Source organism: Podarcis muralis, chromosome 7 (assembly GCF_964188315.1).
Source record: "Podarcis muralis chromosome 7, rPodMur119.hap1.1, whole genome shotgun sequence".
NCBI classification, from domain to species: Eukaryota; Metazoa; Chordata; class Lepidosauria; order Squamata; family Lacertidae; genus Podarcis; species Podarcis muralis.
In genome coordinates this window covers 26,994,813-27,016,469 of record NC_135661.1, presented here as the reverse complement: position 1 = coordinate 27,016,469, position 21,657 = coordinate 26,994,813, and the positions used below count along the sequence as shown (strand labels likewise).

General features: G+C 46.8%; 1 long non-coding RNA gene across 1 annotated transcript; it reads left to right on the top strand.

Annotated features, from left to right (window-relative positions):
- Nucleotides 1–362: 362 nt before the first annotated feature.
- On the top strand, nucleotides 363–14,959 carry LOC144328393 (uncharacterized). The gene is made up of 2 exons (XR_013393597.1): nucleotides 363–1,435; nucleotides 14,485–14,959. It is a non-coding gene; the product is annotated as an uncharacterized LOC144328393 (long non-coding RNA).
- Nucleotides 14,960–21,657: the final 6,698 nt, after the last annotated feature.

Here is a 21,657-nt window from a genome sequence, read left to right as displayed (position 1 = left end):
CCAGCTGGGAAGATACGCCATGTGGAAAGCCCACAGCACCTGCTCCTAAATCTTAATTCTTCCACAAAGAAGCAGGCTAACCTGAGAGAAACAAAGAATGCAAAGTGCTTTTAGTCTCTCCCAGGGGAATGAGTTCATAACTAGGGGGCTTACTGGATCTGCTTGCTTAGCTTAACCCTTTAATGCACGCAAGAGGCAGAAACTATCTCACAGTGTCAAGCACTTTCCACTGCATTTCCACCCCACCCCCATCACTTTTCTTATTGCAAAAAGTCACACTTTGGGAGGGAAATGGGCTTGTTGCACAAGAGCTCCAACTCAACTTTCATTGCGCAATCTCAGTTTGCCTGTGTGTGGTGGAATCTTACCTGGAAGTAGCAATAGCTTGGAAGAAGCCCTGGAGACAGATTTCCATGAACGTGAAAGGAAATGACTTGAAAACATGCAAACCACAAGAAGCTCTGACAGTAGGTTACAAACTGACGCAGTGTTATTGTTGGTGCTTTGCAGATTGCTTGCATATATGTTAGAAATATATTGTCAAGAAACGTTGGGTTCTGTTGAACAAATAACTTGTTGCAAAATCCCTGCTGCTCTTTCATTAATTGCAGCTGAACTGTCCAGGAAAACAGATGACTGACTCAGAAATGGTTCTAAGCCTGGCAACGGCTGCCAAAATGACTACTGGAAGACAAAGGCTTTGTCTTGATTGGCATCTTCACGCTTGGCCAGTGCCCACTTTGCACCCTCTTTTCTTCTTGTCCCGTTAAAATCCACATTTAGCTTTTATCTCATCCCTGGGATACTTTATAGAGGGCAAATCCAATATTTGCAACACTTGCCTTTTAAGTTAGATAATGAATGGTGGTGTTTGGATTTGTGGGTTGTGTTTACAGTGCATTTAAAAACTTTTGAAGTTTTCAGGAAAGAGTTCAGGGTTCTGTGGCTCTCCAGAGTGCTGGGTCTGAGCTTTATGAGCCCCTCTCAAAATGCCTTGGGGGGCCCTTCGAGGAAAATGGGAACTGGCCCCTCTCTCCAGTTCTGTGGCTCCTAGCAGCTGGTGGATAGCAAAGGCTTTCCTCCACCGCAGACCAAGGACAGCCACTTCCCACCCAGGTGCCCCAGAAGCCTGGCTCACTATAAAACGGATGTGCAAGAGCCACCCTCTTGTGAAAAATGGACACCGTGTCCTCTTGTGAGCATGTCAACAGAAGAGGCCTGGCTGACTGTATGCAAACTCCAAGGCCAGAGCCTGCCCTACCTGATGTAACAAGCATTCTGGGTTGCAGATGCTCCTTTTCCTAGGAAACCCTCGACCGGCTGAATAACTGCAACGCTTGGCTCCCGGCCACAGCAAATTGCCAGAGCGACTGGCTGCTGCTGGGGAGGAAGTGATTCAAAGGACACTCATACAGCTCTCCTGGTTTTGCAACCGGTGAGTCACTTGACTCCCTCACTTGCTCTCCCCTCCCAACCCTTTCTCCTTCCTTTTTCTCTTTCAGTTTTCCCCATTCTGTTTGGGTAGCTCCATGGTGCCTAATTCGCTGGCAAACCCGCACTGTGAGCAGTGTTCTGGGGGAAGAGGTGCCCTCTCTGCCTCTGCCTGCCTGCCTGCGGTTTGCCCTGGCAAGGGTCTCCTAGGTAGGATGCTGGTTCTCTACCTGGTGGGGCTAAGGTGCAACACAACCTTATTTCTCTAGTTTTGAAATGGCTAGATTAAAAACCCATTTGGCCCACTCTGAAACATAGGTTGGCTTGGGTGTAAGTTCACTATTGTGCTATTCCATTGGCAAATCTTTTATTATTATTATTATTAAAGTTGCATGCCCACAGGTGAACAAATACCATCTTACATGCTCACAATAAACCTCAGGTTTGCAGTTACACTTAAACTTGTACCCAATGCTAGGTCTTCTCAAGGGTAGACACACTGAAGTTAATGGACACGGCTAACTTGGGTGCGTTCATTTCAGTGCGTCTCACTGAATACTCTTGAGAGCTCTTGTGCAGACGAAAGCCCACAGAGAAAAATGGAATCTGTGCAATGCTCCCACAGCCATACGCAGCTCCAGTCCCAGGTGGATCGCCTCTACCTGCGACAACTCTCCCTGCCCTAGGAGAGCGGCTTTGTTCAAGTGACAGCCGGAGCTGGATGTTGAGAATTATGTCATCTAATTTCACGAGTTGTTCATCAGCCAGGGAGGTGCTCACGCCCTCCTGGGTAAACAGCTTCTGCCCCATTCCTTGAGGTTGCATCATTCAGCCCATGCGGAAGGACCAGTGATGTCATGCTCTGGAGCAGGAGCCTTTGAGACACGGGCAAGAAATTGTGTCAGGCTCTGTTGTCGTTTCTCTTTGTCTCTCTCTCTCTCTCTTTTTTATATTTTCACTTGAACAAATATTCTGATATCTGTCATCAGTTCAAATCTAATCTCCCATCCTGGTTGGTAAACAGGTCACGCAGAGGTTGTGTTTGCAGGGTGTTGTGAAATGCCTCTGGATTTCTTGCGGTGCCTCAGCTGACTGCTGTGAACACCACCCCTCCAGGTCCTGTGCAGTCCTAGGACTCCTCCTATGGGTGGGTGAGCAGAGGGAAAGGGACAAAGAATCTCTGCAGAAATTCTCACACTGGACTAACCTTGAGAAACACAGAGCTGAGCTCCCGTAACATGGCTGTGCTGTGGGGTCTCCCAGGCTGACCTGGAAGTTCTTTGCAGATTCCCTGTATTTGTTCAGATTACAGCTATCTTCTGAATTTCACCTCTGCTCCTTCAGTCAGCAGGGACAAAGAGGAAGCCTGAGCTCCGGTACATAAATTATCCTTTTCTCCCCTTCTCCCCTTAGAATTTTTGGCACCGGCCATTTTTTAATTGTGCTTTGCGATGCCCACAAACCACAACCAGAGCAAAAGATGGGGAAAGGACAGGTGGGTTGATGCCCTCAAACGAGTAAGGCATCATCAGTGTAACCACAGAAGAGGAGAGAGGCAACTCCCCATTTTCCAGTTTTGCCCATTTATCTAAAAGAAAACATGCCCAAGGCAACCTACCCAGTCTAGGCATGACCAGAGTCTTCCTGCAAGCATAACATCTGCTGAATTACAGCATAGGATGCTCAATGCATCGTGGCCAAAAGAATGAGGGCCCTCCCACGGCATGTGCTAAGCATGTGGTGGCTTAGCTCTTCATTTATATACATTATATTACATTTATCAACTGTCCCAAACAGGGATAGAACTTGCAACCTTGGTGTTATCAGCACCACACTCTAACCAACTAAGCTTTCCAGTTCTCCTGAGGATCATGATATAATAATTTGTTTATTTTTATACCCTACCCATCCGACTGGGTTAACCCAGCCGCTCTGGGCGGCTTCCAACAAAATGAACAAAATGAAACATCAAACATTGTGAGTGAAGGGAGTCGTGTTGCCTCTGCTGCTGCTGCGCTATGTTCAGCTTTTGGGCATCCCAGAAAAGACATCTGCTTAGCCGCTGTGAGCCTGCTTTGGCATGATCACTTTAACCGAGAGAAAGATGATTCTTATTAAATGACAGAAGCAGTGACTTGCAGCGCAGATTCCGTTGCCCTTTTAAGACACAGCGAAGGGAATGGATGCTTGAGTCAGCAGCAGCAGCAGCAGCAGCAGCAGGAACTGGTGGCTCAACTTTCACGAGCTGCTACACCCCCACAGTGTGACGCTGCAGGTCAGACTGGGCAGCGAAAAGCATGAATCAGTGGAAATCCACGCAAGGAGCCTTTTCGACAGAGAGAGAGAGAGAGACTGAGCGGCACAGCATGTTCCTGGGCTCAGGTTTCCATCAGGACTCTCTGCCCGGTCTGTGTGTCAGATTTATTTTTACACATTCTCCCATATATTTGTTCAAGTCTGCACTTGTTCCTTCGACAAGGAGCGTTTTCACGAGTCCGCTGTGGTCTGGGGAGCACTTCTCCGGCTTACTTATGACCCCACAAGTATTTATAGCTTGCGCTCCGCCTGTAAAGTCATCTTGCCCCAGAAATAAAATAAAAGTAGACTAAACGAATGGAGATTAACAGCCCGACCCCAGCCGCCTTTAGGGCAGCGGATGTGGCTTGCCCCCATCCTTTAATGCACTTTTTGCAACTGCTGGATGGGGGGGGGGGCAGGGAGTGGCTCAGATTCTGCTGCACAGAGGGGGAATCCCCCAGCACACATGGGGCAGGGAGCACAGGATCAGTACCTAAGGGGAAAATGGGGCCCACTGCCTCCTCCATGGGGGAAGAAACTCTACCCAGTGCCTCTGTGCACATGTGCTTGTGTGTCACGCATCCCACACATGTTCATGGTGAGTTCCAGTACCTCTTTTTCTGGAAAAATAGCACTGTAATCACATCCCTGTTTGAGTTTGTTGCCCAACTTCTCTATCAAGGCCCCCACCCCTCTCTGCGGTCCACCGTGGGCATTTAAGGAGGTAAAGGGGATAACTTATAGGCAGTTTCTATGGCATTTGCTTGCCGAAAGCTCCTTCTATTGGTTCTGCCAGGCTGGGCTCAGCTAGAGAGCAGCTCACACGTCGCTTAGGCAACTGTAACCACAAGAGACCAGAAACAGGTTATAAAAAGAGTTTATTATAATAAAAAATCATCCCCGATGCAAAAACAGAATGCCAAAGGTTAGAGGTACTAGGTCAAACAAGTGCGCTGTACAGTAATAACAAACAAAGCAGAAAAACGACAAGGGCTCTCTGGATAATGGGCATTCAACCCTGGGAGAGGTCGTTCTGGAGTGGAGAAGACATTCTCTTGGCTCCTTTTATCCACTAAAAATTGTCAGCGCCACCCCTCCAGAAATATGTAAGTTGCCATGCAAAGTCTCCAGCATCTTTGAATAGATGGGCAGCAGCCTTCCCCACGAGGGGTGCTACCTATTTCTGATACAGTGGTACCTCGGGTTAAGTACTTAATTCGTTCCGGAGGTCCGTTCTTAACCTGAAACTGTTCTTAACCTGAAGCACCACTTTAACCAAAGGGGCCTCCCGCTGCCGCCATGCCATGGGAGCACAATTTCTGTTCTCATTCTGAAGCAAAGTTCTTAACCGGAGGTACTATTTCTGGGTTAGCGGAGTCTGTAAGCTGAAGCGTATGTAACCCGAGGTACCACTGTATTTGCAAAGGCTACACAAAAGTGAGCAAGATTCTCTTTCCTCACATCCTGATATATTAACTCATCTCCTGTCCTGTCCTGTTTTGTTCACCCGAAACAGGTGCTTGTCCTGTCTAACGAAACCATGTCTGACCGCAACTCTTAGTAATCCGCCCCCCCGCTGTACTGTGTTCCTTGTGTACTGGTTTCAGTTTCTCCCTTCTGCTGGACACCTGAGGTGTCATCCTGTTTTCCCAAAACAGTACTAGGCTGTACTGTACCTGCATCTTCATATCAACTCAGTACTTTTCCAGCATCCCAGACTTGCCCTTTTGCCCGGATTCCTCTGTCCTGATAACCACTTCCTCTGTTCTAGTTAAGTCCATCAGCAAGTTTGCATGTTGTTCCTTCTCTTCATGGTGAAATGAAGCCTGCCCTTGCAGAAAGCACCTTTAAAAGCAGAGTGTTGTTGTTGTTTAGTCGTTTAGTCGTGTCCGACTCTTCGTGACCCCATGAACCAGAGCACGCCAGGCACTCCTGTCTTCCACTGCCCCCCGCAGTTTGGTCAAACTCATGCTGGTAGCTTCGAGAACACTGTCCAACCATCTCGTCCTCTGTCGTCCCCTTCTCCTTGTGCCCTCCATCTTTCCCAACATCAGGGTCTTTTCCAGGGAGTCTTCTCTTCTCGTGAGGTGGCCAAAGTATTGGAGCCTCAGCTTCAGGATCTGTCCTTCCAGTGAACACTCAGGGCTGATTTCCTTCAGGATGGATAGGTTTGATCTTCTTGCAGTCCATGGGACTCTCAAGAGTCTCCTCCAACACCATAATTCAAAAGCATCAATTCTTCAGCGATCAGCCTTCTTTATGGTCCAGCTCTCACTTCCATACATCACAACTGGGAAAACCATAGCTTTAACTATACGGACCTTTGTTGGCAAGGTGATGTCTCTGCTTTTTAAGATGCTGTATAGGTTTGTCTAAAAGGGACGCGGGTGGCGCTGTGGGTTAAAGCCTCAGCGCCTAGGGCTTGCCGATCGAAAGGTCGGCGGTTCGAATCCCTGCGGCTGGTTGCGCTCCCGTTGCTCGGTCCCAGCGCCTGCCAACCTAGCAGTTCGAAAGCACCCCCGGGTGCAAGTAGATAAATAGGTACCGCTTACTAGCGGGAAGGTAAATGGCGTTTCTGTGTGCGGCTCTGGCTCGCCAGATGCGGCTTGTCACGCTGGCCACGTGACCCGGAAGTGTCTCCGGACAGCGCTGGCCCCCGGCCTCTTGAGTGAGATGGGCGCACAACCCTAGAGTCTGTCAAGACTGGCCCGTACGGGCAGGGGTACCTTTACCTTTACCTTTACTAGGTTTGTCTAAAAGCAGAGTCTCAGAATATAAACGTAGCTTTTCTGAATGCATTGGGTTTTTTAGGGTCCTACACCACCACCCCATGGTCTGTGGTTCTTGCCTTCAAGAAGCTTTACCTACTCTTCAGCAGAAATCTACCTCATGCCAGGATGCTCAAAGCCAGTTTAAAGAATAATAGAAGGGACCAGGAGGATCATCTAGTCCAATCACCTGCACTGCAGGAATCTTTTGCCCAACATGGGTCTCGAACCCAGAATCCTGAGACCCTCCTGCTCTACCGACTGAGGTTCCTCAGAACAAGTGACTTATTTGCAACATTGTGGTTTCCATTGATCGTGGATGCAGACAAGGAGTCATCACTGCATCTCCAGTTAAGTTCTGGGGAAATGCTTTTTTAAATAAATAAGTAAAATCACCAAACCACTTTAACACTCAAAAGTCTGCCAGATTCAGGAAAACAGAAAGCTATTTTCCTTCTGTACATTTCTCTTATAATTTCAAAACTTCCAATAAAAATGATATGAATGAATGAATGCCCTGCCAGACTCAAACCGGTTAGGACCTTAACCCTTTCTGTGCTTGCGATGTGGTTATAATGCCCAGCACTCAAGCAGGGCTAATTGAGCAATTAAGTTCGAAATGGGATGGAAAGGAAGGAGGAAGGGAGACACCCAACTAAGTGGATGTTGCTGCTCATTATCTTTCATTTCATTATGTAACCTGCCAAGAGGATGAAGTTGGCAGAGCTCAGCAGAAAGTTGCTGTCAGCTGCTGGAATGACTGAGGAGCTACACGAGGGATGGGTAACTTCTCTGATCCAGAAAGGCTGAATATGCCCCTCCACCTGCTGCCCCCTCCACATGCTCTGCCCAGGCAAAGCGATTCCCTAGGCCAGGCCCCTTTTGCCATTGGAAAGTGTATTCAGGTAGCAGCTTCAGGAGCCAGTGTGGTGTAGTGTTTAAGAGCAGTGGACCCATAATCTGGTGAGCCGGGTTCGCCTCTCCGCTCCTCCACATGCAGCTGCTGGGTGACCTTGGGCCAGTCATACTTCTCTGAAGTCTCTCAGCCCCACTCACCTCACAGAGTGTTTGTTGTGGGGGAGGAAGGGAAAAGGAGATTGTTAGCTGCTTTGAGACTCCTTAAGGTAAAGGGACCCCTGACCATTAGGTCCAGTTGTGACCAATTCTGGGGTTGCGGCACTCATCTCACTTTATTGGCCGAAGGAGCCGGCAGACAGCTTCCGGGTCATGTGGCCAGCATGACTAAGCCGCTTCTGGAGAACCAGAGCAGCACACGGAAACGCCATTTACCTTCCCGCCGGAGCGGTACCTATTTATCTACTTGCACTTTGACGTGCTTTCGAACTGCTGGGTTGGCAGGAGCAGGGACTGAGCAACGGGAGCTCACCCCGTCACGGGGATTTGAACCGCCGACCTTCTGATCGGCAAGTCCTAGGCTTTAACCCACAGCACCACCCACGTCCCTTTTGAGACTCCTAAGGGTAGTGATAAAGAGGGATATCAAATCCAAACTCCTCCTCCTCCTCCTCCTCCTCCTCCTCCTCCTCCTCTTCTCTCTCTCTCTCTCTCTCTCTCTCTCTCTCTCTCTCTCTCTCTCTCTCTGCTGTCAGCTGCCCAGTCACATGCACAGCACCTTCTTAGGCACCTCAGGGCTGGCAGTCCATCCTGGGACTCCTGCCAGGCACAGCACCACCTAGGGCAGTGGTTCTCAAAAGGTGTGGCACACCACACTGGTGTGGCAGGAAGATTCAAGGACAAAGAAACATTTAAGCATTTCAGTGTAGCAGAGTACCAAGATCAGAAAGGATAAAGGCTTCTTTGTGTTGATGAGACGAGAGTTTGTTTGCCTCATATTAGACCTAATGTAAATGAGATTACCTGGCCAAAGCAAGCTCACACATCTCATTGAGTTAGTATACATACTTAATGTAAGAGGCTCGTTCATAAATATATTTTGGGAATGATACATTGTTTTGTACTTTCTGGATGCCCCACGATCACATTATAAAGTACAGTGGTACCTCGGGTTAAGTACTTAATTCGTTCCGGAGGTCCGTTCTTAACCTGAAGCACCACTTTAGCTAATGGGGCCTCCTGCTGCTGCCGCGCTGCTGCCGCGCAATTTCTGTTCTCATCCTGAAGCAAAGTTCTTAACCTGAGGTACTATTTCTGGTTTAGCGGAGTCTGTAATCTGAAGAATCTGTAACCTGAAGCGTCTGTAACCTGAGGTACCACTGTAGTTGTGTTTTATGTTATAAAATCAAACACTGCTAGGAGTTGTTCCTCTTTGTTTTCCAATGTATTTCTTATATATAAAAAAAATTAAAATGGTGTGGCACAAGCGATTTTTAATTCTGAAAGTGTGGCCCAAAGAAAAAAAGTTTGAGAATGGTTGACCCAGGGGCAACCACATGGCCTCCAGTCCAACAGGGATCTGAGCACCAGTTTCATTGCAAAATTCAGAGACGTGCAGATTTTGAGGACTGATGAGTTTCAATGTTCATATTGTTTCAGAAAGTGCAAGTCTGGAAGGCTCGCCTTTAAATGCAAACTGAATTGGATTTCTCTCTCCAGCTTAGTATGCCAATAACTTGATGGATTAGTTCCAGTTGCAGCCTTGAGTTTGTGGTTCTCCGCTGGGTTGCTGCTTAGACAAATCGACTGAAGGAACCAGGGCGTGTCAGTGTGTTGGCTAAGATTTGGCATGGTCTTCTGTACTGGCCTTGATTGGATTGCCAGATTAACTTTGTTGTTGATGATGATGATTTAGAAAATGTGTGAGGTAATAGGTAATACAGTGGTACCTCGGCTTAAGAACTTAATTTGCTCTGGAGGTCTGTTCTTAACCTGAAACTGTTCTTAACCTGAGGTACCACTTTAGCTAATGGAGCCTCCCACTGCTGCCGCGCCGCCACGTGATTTCTGTTCTCATCCTGAAGTAAAGTTCTTAACCCGAGGTACTATTTCTGGGTTAGCGGAGTCTGTAACCTGAAGCGTCTGTAACCCGAGGTACTACTGTAGTAATAAAGTGCATTTATGTATTTGTTTTCTCCTTTTAAGAATATCCTGTTTTCCCCATTAAAATACCCCATTAAAATAATTCAAGAAGAACGAACAATTAAAACATCAAAATAAAACAATAAACACACATGATCTCCACCTGCAAAGCCAAAATACCCCTTGAGAGTTATATTGACTGGACCAGAATTCCCCTGCTATCTGGTCTAGTCCATTTTGCATCTCCTTTATATTCTGCTGGTTGTTGAGGAATTTGGAAAACGAAGTGGACAACTCCAATCATGGACGTAGCCTGGATTTATGTTGGTGGTGGCGGGGAAGAACCTCAGTTAGTTAAGTATTTTTATTGATTTGCTTGATGGGGGGGCAGCTGCCCCCCTGCTGGCTACACCCATGATTCCAATCAGGTTCTTTGCAGTACTACAATGAGTGCCTACCCCAGGGCAACAATACTTCTTGAGTTGCATTTCCATTGTATGACAGAATTATGACGTCTTTGTAACATTTGCTTCATTTTTCTGTGGTGCTGCTTAGGGTGTTGGAGACCAGGACTAAGGAGACCAAATCCTCACTCTTTTTAAAATTTATTTATATTTTTCAAGTTTATACATTTCATTAGTTTCACAATCAATTTAACATTTCCAAATTTTGACTTCCTTCCCCCCTTTCTGCGGTTCCTTAAATTAATTTTTTTAATATTTTCTGCATATCCAAGTTCATTTAACTTGCTCATTTATTTACCTACTGTAAATATATACTCTTATAAAACTGCAGGTTATTACATGAATCCTGCTAATGCTTTTATCTGTTTATAATTTGTAAATATTCAACAAACCATTTCCATTCTTTTATAAAAAGTTTGCTATCTTGATTTCTTATTCTTCTGGTATGTTTCCTCATTCAGCCAGTGTAACCTAACTCACTGGGTTGTTGTGTGGAGGGGGGAGAATCAAGTCTGGTCCCTTGAGCTCCTACTATGGGAGATAATACTAGGGCAAGCAGAAGACCCCCTTCCCTGAAAGCAACCTGGGCAACATCCCAAACCTCACCCCCCCCCCCGTTTTGCCTAACCCTACCTGGAAACACACTGCTAGGGACTGGTAAAAAGGTAAAGGGACCCCTGACCATTAGGTCCAGTCGTGGCTGACTCTGGGGTTGCAGCGCTCATCTCGCTTTATTGGCTGAGGGAGCCGGTGTACAGGTTCCGGGTCATGTGGCCATCATGACTAAGCCGCTTCTGGAGAACCAGAGCAGCGCACGGAAACGCTGTTTACCTTTTACCTTCCCGCCAGAGTGGTACCTATTTATCTACTTGCACTTTGACGTGCTTTTGAACTGCTAGGTTGGCAGGAGCAGGGACCAAGCAGCGGGAGCTCACCCCGTTGCGGGGATTCAAACTGCCGACCTTCTGATCGGCAAGTCCTAGGCTCTGTGGTTTAACCCACAGCACACCCAAATTCTGGAGGTCACTTTCCCATTTATGTGGGGAAAGACTATCCATAGTCCTCAACATTCATTTGCCACAGGCCTGGAACATTCATTCAATCACAGCTATCAAAGTGCAAAAGCTACAGCTGCTTGAGGAGACCAACAGCAGCAAACCCAAGGCACCGTTAAATCAGAGAGAGGTGGTGGTGGGGAACTGGAAAATGCTGTAAATCTCTCCAGCAGGAGGAAAATTAAGAGGTGAATATTGTGTTTCCCGATTCCCCATTTCTTGACATTTGCCTCTGAAACAGTCAGTCTTAATGACTAGCCCAGGGTGACAGCAGCTGTGGGCTGAAGCACTAGATCATAATCACTTCCTTGGGCTTCGACAACCAAGGTGGACAAGCCAGATCCACATCCTGAAGGAGGATGCAAGGAAATTGGGACTTCCTTCTGGAGGAGGAGGTGGTGGCGGCGAATGTTGTCCTGCCAAGGCAATGCTTCCATCCACTTCAGTGGTAATTAGGTTTCAACAGCTTATACACACAGTGACCTCTGTCTCTGAGCAAAAGCCGGCCAGTTCTTCTCCACCAGCATTTGAGAGAGACAGATGGCCTCCATTCATATTACCTGTAGCTCTCCCAAGTAAGGAAGGGTTGAGTCCTAAGCTTCTCCTGCTGAACCCCTAACCCTGTGCAAGCCTCTTTGCAATCTTGCCCCTCCCTTTCCCTGGTCGGTGCCAGTGATATTCCTGCTGGGAAGTCAGTGATGCAGTTCTGCTCCAGTTCAACATGCAGACCCTCCAAGTGTCCCTATTTTCTAGGGACAGTCCCTGATTTACAGAAGCCGTCCCAGTTTCAGATTTGATCCTGAAATGTCCCACTTTACCTTAAAAAGGTACCCCTGACCATTAGGTCCAGTTGTGGCTGATTCTGGGGTTGCGGCGCTCATCTCGCTTTATTGGCTGAGGGAGCCAGCGTACAGCTTCCGGGTCATGTGGCCGCTTCTGGCGAACCAGAGCAGCGCACGGAAACACCGTTTACCTTCCCGCCGGAGCGGTACCTATTTATCTACTTGCACTTTGATGTGCTTTCGAACTGCTGGGTTGGCAGGAGCAGGGACCGAGCAATGGGAGCTCACCCCGTCACGGGGATTTGAACCACTGACCTTCTGATTGGCAAGCCCTAGGCTCTGTGGTTTAACCCACAGCGCCACTCGCATCCCCCACTTTACCTTATGATATGCTTATTTTCATGAGAGAAAAGTTGGAAGGTGTGGAACTATGCAACTGCCAAGCCAAGGAGTTAAGTAACTCTACAACCTTTCGAAGATATCTGAAGGCAGCCCTACATAGGGAAGTTTTTTTATTATTGTTTAATGTTTTATTATGTTTTTACATATGTTGGAAGCCACCCAGAGTAGCTGGGGCAACCCAGTCAGATGTGCAAGGTATGAATAGAACACCACCACCAGCTGCTGCTGCTGCTGCTGTTATTGTTGTTGTTATTGAATAGGATGTCCCTGTGTTCAGTGTTGGAGAGTATGCAACATGGAGGTCCACACTTCATAAGAAACTTTACAATATCTTCTCAAACATGTTTCAGAAGATATTGAATTATTTGAGTAGGTTTGAACAATTTGGGGCAATTAAAATGTTAAAAGTTAAATAAACCTTGTGGAAGGAGGAGTGTTAAGGTATAGAGGAGTGTACATATGGTTGATTTGAATATGTTACTATTGAATATGTATATTATTGAATATGTATATCATTGAATATTGTATACCAATGTATCAGCCGCCTGGGGGGTTTCACTGTTTGTGTTTTGGTGGTTGGTAAAAAATAAAATAAAATAAAATAAAAAGAAACTTTACGAGTCCTTTATAGAAACAGCTGTACAAAACCACTGGTCCCATTAGGCAAAGTGAAGCAACAGGATGCTGTGAGCTGAGGGCAGCAATCACATTCTGGATTAGCTGCGCTCAGAGGGGAATTAGGCTTGTGGGGGTGGGGGAAGCCCACCGCCCAGCTTGGCATCCTGCTGAGTCCCATTGCCCCCAATGTACCCAGCTCTCTCTTTCTCTCTCTGGCTTCTGCATTAGCCATCTCAGCCCCTGCTGGTGACTATCCCCACCCCCACATGCAACGCTTCCCAGTGCCGTTTGCTCAGAAGCCTGCTGGGTTGCTAACTCTCACCAAACTTCCGGCTGTATCCTGCACGTCGGATGTCCAAAGGTCACAGCTTCTGCCAGGCAGATTATTAGCCAGCTGACCCTGGCATTTGTTCTGTGTCAAATGCTCTACAAACAGTTGTGTTGACTTTACCCTGCAGTTACCTGGAACTGGGAGGTCAGTTTGCCGCCACCCACCACACAGAGGCAGCCATTGGCTCAGGGATGTTGGCATATGTCTTCTGGACGGGACATCCCGTCCCTACTTCCCTTTTCTCTTTGTAAGAAGAACGGAGAAGGGTGGAAAACAATGCCAGATGCTGCTTTCTCTTGCTGTGTCCTGAAGAACTCATGAACGTGAACCATTAGGGCAAAGGGGGTCAAAAATGGGTGTGGAGCCCAGAAGCCCTGCCTAGGCTTTCTCTATGAAGGAAGATAGCTCCGTTGGGTAGAGAACAAGACTCTTAATCTCAGGGTTGTGGGTTTGAGCCCCATGTTGGGCAAAAGGTTCCTGCATTGCACGGGGTTGACCCTCATAAAAGGTAAAGGTACCCCTGCCCGTACGGGCCAGTCTTGACAGACTCTAGGGTTGTGCGCCCATCTTACTCAAGAGGCCGGGGGCCATCGCTGTCCGGAGACACTTCCGGGTCACGTGGCCAGCGTGACATCGCTGCTCTGGCGAGCCAGAGCCGCACACGGAAACGCCGTTTACCTTCCCGCCAGTAAGCGGTCCCTATTTATCTACTTGCACCCGGGGCTGCTTTCGAACTGCTAGGTTTGCAGGCGCTGGGACCGAACGACGGGAGCGCACCCCGCCGCGGGGATTCGAACCGCTGACCTTTCGATCGGCAAGCCCTAGGCACTGAGGCTTTAACCCACAGCGCCACCCGCGTCCCTGTTGACCCTCATGGTCTCTTCCAACTATGATTCTCTGACTCCACTGCAGAGTGAAGACATGGGCTGTGCCTGATTGCCCATTGGGTGCATAAGAGCGTTTAGGCTTCCAGCAGATTGTCTCCCAGAGACTGAAAATGGGCTCCAAAGAGTCTGATTGGTGGATCTGATTGTTAGGGGGGCGAGGAGAGACAGAGGTCTACCATACAATGCAGCCATCTTTGGCCTCAAGAGAAATCCGAGTGTCTTGTGTGAGTGGGAAAACTAATGTTGTGTGAGAGGTGTGGGGGAGGGGGCAGGTAGATGGGGCTGAAATTCTTGGAAGGGTTTCCAGGCTACCTGCCAAGCCGAGCTGCCCCCAACTGCCCCCTCTTGAATAGGGAGAGCCTGCCTCCCCCTGCCTTCCATGTCTTTGCAGGCCTTCTGCGTGGATGCAGGGACCTCCCAATGAAACCTAAGTCTCTCTATGGCCTCACAGGTTTTTCTGGCTGTCTGGTGCAGGAGCAGCCTCAGCACTGCAATTAAGTCTGTCTGTCTCCGGTGTGTCGCATCCTGTTAAGAAGATCAAGATGGCAATCAGAGCTGGAATTGCACACCGTCGCCCTGACTCAGAGACCCGAGGAAAGAGCTGGGGCTGAGCGGCACGTAATTACGCCTGCAAACAAAGCAGTTATTTTGTCATTTCCCCTGCAATTGAGAAAGGGCCACCAACAGCAGGGACTATTAAGGACCTCAAAGGCTGGACTGCCATTTTCCAAGGTAGTACGTGCTGCAGCTGCAGGATGGCTAGTTGAGGCTAACCCCAGCACCCCGCCAAAATTTATAGCCCACTTAAAAAAAAAATTAAAAATGTAAGTCCAGGTTACACAAAAGTGTAAGATATTAATTACGGTAACACCCCTCGTTAAACCCGACTAACTTTCAAAATAAATAAACTAATAAATTGATGAAAAGTACTGTCACACAAGTTAGCATGTGCACATTTCCTGCAAATATGTATCAGATTTTGTCCTCATTTCTGACAAAGACAAAGAGGGGGTCCTTAATACTCCGGAAAGACATTCAAAGAGTCCATGTCATGGGAGAGTTTTATTTGGGGGGGGGGGGTAAGAAGTCACAAAGCACAACTTCTCTCCATTTGCTCTCTGCTCTGAAACAGAGGCACAGGTGGCCATTAAATTAGCCCCCGTGTGGGAGCTTGGAATGAGAGCTAATGAAAGGTATTTTATGCCTTAGCCACTGTGGGCTTTGTAGATTATAACTAGCATATTGTAGGGAATGTATAGAGAACAGACGACGCCACAGCCCTCTGCTTTGCCAACAGTTCAGGAAGCAAGAAGAAAGTATTTGATATTCTTTTGACACAGGGCCATGTGGGTTATCGGGATACAAAACTGTATCAAGAAATAGCTCAGCAAGTAGAATAAAGTTCTGTTCCAGGCACTGTAAGCACGACTAGCAGAGGCGGCGGCGACTGCTGCAGAGGTTTACAAAGATGAAGATCTATTTTCCTGTACATGCAGAACTCCATGGCAAAGGGCCCGTGGCTACAAATGGATCTGGCTTGCGAGCGAAGAGAGGGGGTGTTCCACACACATATATACTGCACAGCAGTGGTGATGATGCAAGGCAGGAACTCTGAAATCACCCAGGAGGCATTCTGCTTGCTGACTCCTTAGGTTTGCACAAGGATTCCCTGGAACTGATTGTTCTTTGGCCTGGCAGACTGTCAAAACCAAATCCTGTTAATGAGAGTAATAACTAGGTACATTAAAAAAAAAAAGACTAAGCTAGATTAAAAAACAACAACTTCGTTTGTCTCCAGAACCAATTTAGAACACCGGAATGGAAAAAGAGCCTGCTGGATCAGGCCAATGGCCCATCTAGTCTAGTATCATGTTCTCACAGTGGCCAGCCAGATGCCTCCAAGGGAAAGCAGCAAGCAGGACCTGAGCACAAGAGCCCTCTCTCCTCCTGTGGTTTCCAGCACTGGCATTCAGAAGCATTGCTGCTTCTGAATGTGGAGGCAGGCAATAGCCATCATGGCTTGTACTCACTGATACCCCTCTCCTCCACCAATTTGTTGATTTAAATAGACATGGCAGGCTTTGGGCACTTGAAAGGTTTTTTGAAACTGCAAACAGGATCTCTTTCCAAGGCTGTCGTACCCATATCACAGGTGGATGAAGCTTGGAGGGTCTGATTTCATGCAGAGCAGAGGACACACACACCCTAACTACTTTTGAAGGGTTGGAGTTATTCTCTTCCTTCCAACCTGCTCTGAGTCATTGCCCAGGCTGTAGGCTTTTCAGGAGGCCTCAATGACCTCTTCCTCAATTGGTCTTCCAGAAGTTATATATATTGTTGCTTGGACAGTGGCGATGTTTTCCTGGCTTCCTTGTGAGAAGATTGGATCAGATGAGTTGCTTGAGGTTTTAATCTTTCGTATTCCTATTTCTGGTTTGTTTTTTTTTTGGGGGGGGGGAGTTGTTGTCATAAGCAGCTTTCAGGAATTGCTTGGAAAAGTGGCCTGAAAGTATTTTTTAAATAAAATAAATCCTGTCTGTCACATAGCTGGATAGATTAGAGCAGGAGCTCCTTCAGATGACAAGAATGCTTATTGAGCATTCCCATAAACCAGACATTTATATCACGTTTTTAGAATCCTTTTCCCTGTCACTTTCCTAACAACAAAAAGTGTGGGTATTTTGAAAGTGGATTTGTTGCACCAGAGTGCTTTAATCCACTTTAACTGTGCAAACTGAAATTTTGGCATGCAACTGAATTCCTCCAGCAAAATATTGACAGTCTGGAGGTAATCCAATCCAGATCTGTCACAAGGCTGCCCCGTTTCCTGAAAGTGAGCAATCAGGGCAAGCAAATAGGAAGGTTTTGCAACGTGATAGGTGCAAAAGACAAACAGAGGCTGGATTCGCTGGGTCTGAGGAGGAGATTATGGCCTGCTCGTCTTTTTCTGTGTTTGGTGCTTCCAACCCCTCTTTATGCCGATAACAGGAAACAATAAGCCTACTCAAGTATTCAAAGAACCTGCAGGGAGGGGCTCCAGGGGACACATTCCAGCCTTGCCCCTAACACCCCACCCTTCCTGTGTCAAATGGGATGGCTTGAAAGGAGATCCTTTACATGTTCCTCTGAATCCATTTAGAATCCGCCCTGCCATAGGAAACCTCATAAGATGCACAGGTTTCTCAGCTGCTAAAAGACCTCTTAAGCACATTCATTTGAATGCACAAGAAACACATCCCTGGCTTAAAAGCTTCAACATACAAACGTCAGGGATGGAGAGGGTCGCTGAGGAGGAGGGTCACATATGCCCCCCCTCCAAGTTCTCCTCACTTTATTCCTCCACCCGGATTATCAGGTCACATCTAATGTGTCCAGTTCTGGGCACCTTATTTTAAGGCAAAACTGGAGCATTCGCAAAGGAGGGCGATCAGCCTGGAGCCTACAACTGGTAAGGAACAGTTGAAAGAACCGAGTATGTTTAGGATGGTGAGGGGTCAGATTTTTTTGTGTGGAACACAAACTGGATAATGAGACCATGTCAGAAAACCCCAAATCCCCAGCAATAATTAATTAATTAATAATAATAATAATAATAATAATAATACCCCACCCATCTGGCTGTGTTTCCCCAGCCACTCTGGGCGGCTTACAGCACATATAAACACATAGTAAACCATCAAACGTTAAACACTTCCCAATACAGGGCTGCCTTTAGATGTCTTCTAAAAGTTGTATAGTACTGGGAACAGCCACTGCTCCTTCCGTGACCTCCTTTGGAGGGTCCGGAAGTTTGCTGGCTGAGAAAGGGAACGCTAGACTAGAGGACCATCAGTGTGATCACAACGTTTATGTTCTTTTAAGCTTGCATGCCCCTATATACTCTGCCTGAAAATATAATGGATGTTCCCAGTTAACTCTGAAACAAAATACAACACAGCACGATGATATATTTTCTCTCCCCCCCCCCCAACAACCCCAGCATTCATTTTCTCGTTTAAAAACACCCCCTCCCCATTAGACTTGTGTCAGAGCTGTAAAAGGGAACTAACTCAGCTGGAGCTAATGCTTCCTTCGGAGAAAGGATTATGGACTGCTTGAAAGGGAGGTTTCCAAGAAACAGTGCAATAAGCCCCAATCCGAGAGAGAGGGATATAATGAATGAAGGGTTTGTCTTTTGCTAAGCCAGGTTGCCAAGGCTAAAATGAAGCTGTAAACGAAGGGGAAAGATGAATACCTTGTCACAAACCATTTCATAGGGCAGCTACACAAAAGGACTGGGGCTGAATGAATACGGAACGTCTCATCTGGATGGAGGAGGCATCCTGAGCGGAGAAAGCATCAGGTATGCAAAGCCATGAGCTGACATTCATCCCAAAATGCCCCCTTTGTGAGAGAGGAACAAAGTTGGGTGTCACTTCCAAGAACAATTTATGTGTAAATCCACATGCACGGCAGCCCGGGGACAGAGCGAGAGATTTGTAGCGTCTCTTCTGTCTCAGCTTCCCCCAAAAGAATGAAAAAAGGTTGGGAACATTTTCGGTTCCCATCCTTTTTGGTAACTCTGGGAAGGCAGAACCTCCTCACCTCCCCCTCCTTCCACACATAAAGCAACACCACAGAAAGGCCATCTGGCCACAGCCCAGGGGAGTTTCTGCTGGGTGGCAGGAAAAATCTAAGACAATGTTCTGGATTTCCCCACAACCCGGGATATGTCTCTGACAAAAGCCAATGGATCCTCTGACTGGCTGGTTTTGCAAGCAACATAAAATGTCCTTCTTAGCAATTCAGCAGCTTGCTCTGTATTCATCCAGGGGCTTGAAGGCCCTCTGGTGTGATCAGATTGCTTATTAATAGGGTTGTCCACTGATTTGCTCATTTTTGATTAGTGAATTTATTAAATGGAATACACTTGAACATCACCACAATCCCTAAATCAGGAAGGTCATTTTAGTCACTTTCCTTTCGGATGCTTAACATGGGCTGCTTTCTCTCCTTCCCAGCTCTGTTTCTCTAAAGCAGTCTTCCCCAACCAGGTGCCCGCCTTGATCTTTTGAACTACCGCTTCCACCAGCCCCAGCTAGTGTGATGTTTGGGACTGACGGGATGTTATTGCCCAAAAGATCTGGATGGCGCCTGGTTGTCAAAAGCTCTGCTCTCAGTGCCTCTTTCTGTCTTTCCTGTCAAGCGCCACTTGCAGATTACTGAGCTGTTATAAATAATAAAGTAAACTTAAAACGATACCCCAATTTTCTGTGAAGATCCAAGCTGCTTACAAATAAAGATATTAAAAATACTTCAATATATTATCAAGAATGAATTTCATGGAGGTTCACTACAGTTCTAGTGTTGATCACAACCAACCAACCCCCCCCCCCATTAGATTTTGGTTGATAGTTATTTGGATTTGCTTAAGTCCTCAGAGTATTGTTTTAAGTATTGTTTTAAGTTGTACCCAACTAAGTCCAGCAGGCACAACGAAATGGATTGATCTATATAAGGGTCTACTGAACAGGACCAGCACTGGGATTAACCCTGTAAATCTGAGTGCTTCCTATAGCATGTGTAGCCAATGTGCCGCTCTCCAGATTATGTTGGGTTACAACTCCTATCGTCTCTTACCACTGGTAATGCTGGCTGGGGCTAATGGGTGCTGTAGTCCAGCTCTGCAGACCATCACTTTGGATACCCCTGCCATATAGGAATGGAAAGAATACTCCAATAATGAATGATTAAACAGTTGTTAAAGAGCAGCATCAGCCCACTCTCAAGAAAAAATGACCCTGTAAAGGTAGACTACTCCTGGTGCTTGCCACCACATAGTGAGTGTGGTATGCCAACATACCACTCTTTAGCTGCTTTTACCACAAACTGTTCCATTCATACATATCCTCTGCCCCAAAGTGGACAAATTCCCCCCTTTCCTCCTTTGAGCAAATTCACCACCACCTCATGAGTGCCAATGAAAAAGCCTTGTGATGGGAGGTCATGTGACAGATCTGCGGCTGCCCCTTCACACATCATGTGAAAGACCTCTATTAACCAGGCCTGCATGAGGAAGTATGATGCAAAGTCTTCCTCCATGCTTATGAATGTCATTACGTGATCGCCAAACCTAGCTGAAGTTGTCATCAGATTTAAGAGGCTCTATGACAACAGGCTCCCATGTGGCTTGGAGTAAAATACTGTGCTTGTATCTGAAGAATAATTCCCAAGACTCAAAATATTACAGGTCAGTTAGCCTACCTGCCCTTTCAGTTAAGAAGCTGGTTTCTTACTTCTTAGGGGAAATGTCACTCTTGGGCCTTACAGTAAAACAGGATGGTTTTTACGAAAGGCTTTTGCAATAGGTAGCTCTTTCAGCCGTCAGAATTCAAGTCACAGATAAGCTGTAGGTGGCAGAAAAAACCCCTGTACACAACCTTTGTTGATCTAGGCTTAGCTTTTGATACCCTAACTGATGAACTAATAGAACAGGAATGTCCTTAACACAACGGATACATTAAACAACCAATTCTTGACCTCTGGATGGAGATAAAGGCAAGTTAATGGTCCAGGTTTTTAACCGGTTCTTCAGTCCTGCTGGCAAAACACATTAGAACATTATCAAGGCATCTTTACCATATGCCTAGGCAAGATTACTAATCATGAAACAAAGCTCCAGGTATTTTAAAGCTCAGCCGTCCTCACAGTGACAAAGATCTAATAGCTTTTTAAATTTATGTCAACTTTAGAGACAGCAGTCAGGGCCCTCCATTTCTTAAGAGCACACTGGTATATGGCTGCTCCCCTAATACTACCAGCATAAAGGCAGATGACAACAGCACAGAGAAGATTGTGCTCCACAGATGGAGTACTGATCTTATGTCACAAGGTGGCAGCAACACAATTTAAGAGACTGCAGGCTCAAGGATAGCACTTCAGCGGTCTGGATTTCACCCCTCTGTATGCAGTGGCTGGCTCTGTGTGTCTAATCTGTGCTAACCTTATATGTGAGAAGTCAATTTAGGAGCCAATCAAAGTAATTTTGTAGGTGCTACTGATGTTCACAACCTGCAGATGGAAGGCACAGCCCAGAGGGGTGGGTTCTGCCCTGCTCCGCCCCTCTTTTTATTCGTTCATTCACTTCATTCAGAAGTTTTTAACGTACATCCATAACTCATCAACATCAACATTGGAAGAGTAGCAATGGCCTTCACTGAAAGGGTGGCTGGACTGACTTTCTGACTGCCCAACACTGCACTATACAATGGTTAAAGAGCTTGGGTCAAACATGGATTCATTCAGTGCTATTTTTCTAGAAAAAGAAGTCCTGGAACTCACCATGAACACCCCCCTCCTTCTCTTAGAATGGCAATGGTGCCCACCTGAGAGGTATTGGAACTAAGTTCTGTCAAGTTCCAGCTGAAAGCCCTGGAGTCATTCATTCATTGTGCAGAAGCATCAACACTGTCCAAGTCCCCACCACCGCCATTCCACATGCCACTTTATGAAGGGATTTGGTGTCACATAAAATGGTAATGGAGTCAAAGGGATAAGACAAACTGAACACAGAATGCCTCTTCGTCCTGTGTTATGTTATTTGCATAGTGTGTATTTAAAACACAAAATGTACTCCAGAGCTGTT